Consider the following 4,874-nt stretch of genomic DNA (forward strand, 5'->3'; position numbering starts at 1 on the left):
TCCCCCCACCGTGCCTGGCTCTCCTACACTACCACCTCCTCCTCCTCCTCCTCCCGCTTCCACGCCTCCTCTTGGCCTCCCGCGCGGTCGCGGCGCTTTGTGACGCCGGCGCGTGTCCCCCGCCCATAAAGAGCCCAGAGGCAGCGGGGACCGAGGGTGGGCGCAGGGATTGCCGTGGCCCCAGGGTGACGGTTGTGCGGCTGGACGCCGCAGTTCCAAAGGCGTGCCCCGGAAGGGAACCCGGGTCCCCCGGTTCTCGGAGCCCTCCCCACTGTGGATCCAGGGGCCTCTGCAGCCATCCTGGGACGGGTCTGGTCGCTGCAGGCCCCTCCCCGTAACACCCAGTCTGCGGTCCCTCCACTTAGTAGCTGCTTGATTAGGATGTGCTGAGAATGTGGGTCTTTTCGGTGGGAACAGACCTTCCCGCAGGCCAGCCCACAGGCAAATGTGCCCTTGGGCACGTTATGCACCCTGGGTGCGGCAGTTCCACGTGAGAAACGGGGTAAGACAGAAAGGTCAGCTTCTGCTTCCCTTAACTACAAAGAGGAAGTTGTGAGGAAAAAGAGACAATAACAAAATGGGTCTCCTGCCCTTCTCATTGTGATTTGGGGCTGCCCTTCGCCTTCCCCATTTGTAAAATAAACTGCTTGAACTTTGACCCCTTATAGGTCCTTTTGGCTTGAATGTCCACCCTGGAACTGAGGGACTTTAGAGATAATCATAACCGAAGTGAGATGTGGGGACAGTCTTTGGTCCCCGTGGTTCAGAATACAGTACTCCTTTCTCTTAGGAAGGCCTATCCTAGGATAACTGCCTAAAAAACATTTCCTAGAAAAGCCAGAATACTGTGAGAGTTCTACACACACAATTTCGGAATCGGACAGATCTTGGTTCCAACCCTGGTTCCACACATTACTTCTTCCTGTCTCATCAGTTTTTTGTTTTTTTGTTTTGTTTTGTTTGAGACAGGGTCTTGCTCTATCACCCAGGCCGTCGCACAGTGACGCGATCACGGCCCACTGCAACCTCCGCCTCCCAGGTTCAAGCGATTCTTCCACCTCAGCCTCCCAAGTAGCTAGGACTACAGGTGCTTGCCACCACACCCGGCTGTTTCATCAGCTTCTGTAAAAGGGGATTAATTATACCCAACGCAAGCAATTATAATGATTAAACGTATGTACAGCATTTAGGGTAGTGACTGGCACATGGTAAATGATTCATAGGAACTTGAACGAAAAAACTTTAAGGCATAGCTGTATTCTGGATACCACCACTACCCACCCCTTTTATTGAGACAGGGTCTCACTCTCTTACCCAGGCTGGAGTACAGTAGTGATTATAGCTCACTCTAGCAGCAACCTCCTGGGCTCAAGCCATCGTCTAACCTCAGTCTCCCAAGTAGCAGGACCACAGGTGCGCACTGCCATGCCCAGCTAATTTTTGTATTTTTGGTAGAGACGGGGTTTCACCATGTTGGCCAGGCTGGTCTCCAACCCCTGATCTCAGGTGATCCGTCCACCTCAGCCTTCCAAAGTGCTGAGATTACTGGCATGAGCCACTGTGCCCAGCCAAGGACAGTTTTAGATTTATAGAAAAATTGAAAAGATAGTTGAGTTCCCCTACACCTAGCGCCCAGTTTCCCCTTTTATTAATATATTACATTAGAGTACATGTATTACAATTAATGAGTTAATATTGATACATCACTATTAACTGAAGTTCATACTTCCTTAATTTTTACCTAGTGACCTTTTGCTGTTCCAGGATCTCATCCAGGATACCAGACTACATTCAGTTTTCCTGTTTCCTTAGATTCCTCTTGACTGTGGCAAAAGACTTTTTGATGACTTTAACAGTTTTGAAGAATACTGGTCAAGTATTTTGTAGACTGTCCCTCAGTTGGGATTGTGATGCTTTTCTCATGATTAGACTGGTATTACGAGTTTTTGAGGGTAAGATCACAGAGGTGAAATGCCATTTCATCACATCATATTAAGGGCACAGATAGCAACATGACTTAGCAATGTTGATGTTGACCTTGATTGTCTGGCTGAGGAAGTGTGTCAAGTCTATCCACTGTAAAGTTACTCTGCCCCTCCCTCCCCCTTTTCTATACTGTACTCTTTGGAATGGAGTCACTCTACACAATCCACATTTAAGCAGCACCCCCTCCTTTTTTTTGGCCTTTTTTTCCCCCCCTCAAAGGTGAGGTCTCAGTGTTTTAACACATCCTTTTCTAGCCACCAATACTACTGTCCAGGTCTTGAGACCGAACTCTACTGGAATTAGAGCTCCCCTCAGAGAAGAAGGAGTATCCTAGTGAATGCAGCCCCTCTTATCAAAATGATGAAGTTTACGTACCATTCCCTCCAGTACCAGTCAATTTAGGGACAAGAGGATTACTGATCCGGAAATGTGAAAGATGATGTTGACACCTTTAATAGCAAGTGAGCAGATAAATAGGTAGAAAGGTCATCTTCAAAGCATTTCACCCACAAAAACTCATCACAGCCCCACCCTGACCTGGAGGATGATGAAGCCCTAGTCTAACCCACTGGAACATATACATGGCACCCAGACCAGAAGCGACCCCTGGGCTCATGTCAACTCCTAAACTCATTAAGCATCCACTGAGGGCATGCCTCTATGCTGGGAGGTTGGAAGCTCAATGTGTTAATGAGTTTTATAATCAAGGCTCTTTATTCTCAGGTCACAGGAACTGGAATTCCACAGAACTAGCTCATGTGTTTTTATTCTAGCCAGTAAGACATTGTTTATTAGTAGACTGCCACTGTGTCTTATTCATCCCTGAATCCTCAGCAACAGGCACACCATCTGACACAAAGTAGACACTAAGTAATTGTTCTCAAGAGACTCACGGCCAAGGACAGGAAGACAATGAGTAATCACAAAATCACAAATTGAACTCTACCCTCTATGCCTAGCTGTTCTCTCAAGCACATAGTAGGTGCTCAAGACTATAAATTCCAAAACTCTATACCAGCTACTCCAATGTTTGGCACATATTAAGTGCTCAAAACATATTTGTTAAAAGAATGAATGCTAGAAACAGCTTCCTAGAGCTTTCTCATATTGTTTCATAATGGCATGTAGATTGACTTGACTGGTGCCCTCTGGTGGTAAAGAAAAACAGCATTCAAAATTAAAATTTTTTAAATAATTTTTTTTTAAAAAGAAAACACAGCACTTAACGTTCACTATCAGGCATCACCTGGTACCTTCCAACCAGGGTACTACTTCCTTTTTTTTCTTAAACTGAGATAGTCTTGCTCTGTCACCCAGGCCGGAGTGCAGTAGCATGATCTTGGCTCACAGCAACCTCCGCCTCCTGGGTTCCAGCAATCCTCCCACCTCAACCCCCGGAGTAGCTGGGACTACAGGCTCAGTGCCACTACGACCGACTAATGTTTGTATTTTTAGTAGAGACAAGGTTTCATTATGTTGCCCAGGCTGGTCTTGAACTCCTGAGCTCAAGCAATCCGCCCACCTCAGCCTCTCAAAGTGCTGAGATTACAGGCGTGAGCCACCGCGGCAGGCCCACCATTAATTTTAGAGGAAGACTGTGGCTCCTTAAGAGTAGTGTCCAGTCCGGGCGCAGTGGCTCAAGCCTGTAATCCCAGCACTTTGGGAGGCCGAGAGGGACGGATCACGAGGTCAGGAGATCGAGACCATCCTGGCTAACCCAGTGAAACTCCGTCTCTACTAAAAAATACAAAAAAACTAGCCGGCAGAGGTGGCAGGCGCCTGCAGTCCCAGCTAGTCGGGAGGTTGAGGCAGGAGAATGGCATAAACCCGGGAGGCGGAGCTTGCAGTGAGCTGAGATCCAGCCACTGCATTCCAGTCTGGGTGACAGAGCGAGACTCCGTCTCAAAAAAAAAAAAAAAAAAGAAGCCGAACATGGGGGGGGGCGCCTGTAATCCTAGCTACTTGGGAGGCTGAGGCATGAGAATCACTTGAACCCGGGAGGCGGAGGTTGCAGTGAGCCGAGATCACGCCACTGCACTCCAGCCTGGGCGACAGAGCGAGAACCCGTCTCAAAAAAAAAAAAAAAAAAAAAAGAGTAGTGTCCAAGTTTTACATATATGTTAACATATTTAAACAAGTTGGCCAGGAGCAGTGGCTCACGCCTGTAATCCCAGCACTTTGGGAGGCTGAGGCAGGCGGATCATTTGAGGTCAGGAGTTTGAGATCAGCCTGGCCAATATGGTGAAACCCCATCTCTATCAAAAATACAAAAATTAGTCGGGCGTCATGGCGGGCACCTGTAGTCCCAACTACTCAAGAGACTGAGGCAGGAGAATTGCTTGAACCCGGAAGGCAGAGGTTGCATTGCGCTGAGATCGTGACACTGCACTCCAGCCTAGGCAACAGAGTGAGACTCTGACTCAAAAAAAAAAAAAAAAAGGGTTAGTCCCCGTAAAACTCATTCTTTATAAGGTCAGAATTAACCTTCCTAAAGCAAATATTGTTCCTTCCTGTTTATCTTACCAAGATTTCCATATAGTTTCTTTTTGAAAGAAAGATAATCATTTTAAGAAGTGCCACAGGCCGGGTGCCGTGGCTCATGCCCGTAATCCCAGCACTTTGGGAAGCTGAGGCAGGAGGATCACGAGGTCAGATCGAAAGCAACCTGACCAACATGATGAAACCCCATCTCTACCAAAAATACAAAAACTATCTGGGCATAGTGGTGCGTGCCTGTAATCCCAGCTACTTGGGAGGCTGAGGCAGGAGAATCACTTGAATCAGAGTCAGAGGTGGAGTCAGAGGTTGCAGTGAGCCAAGATTGCACCACTGCACTCCAGCCTGGCGACAGAGCAAGACTCCGTCTCAAAAAAAAAAAAAAAAAAAAA

This window comes from Colobus angolensis, unplaced genomic scaffold (genome assembly GCF_000951035.1).
Source record: "Colobus angolensis palliatus isolate OR3802 unplaced genomic scaffold, Cang.pa_1.0 Scaffold308, whole genome shotgun sequence".
In the NCBI taxonomy this organism is placed as follows: Eukaryota; Metazoa; Chordata; class Mammalia; order Primates; family Cercopithecidae; genus Colobus; species Colobus angolensis.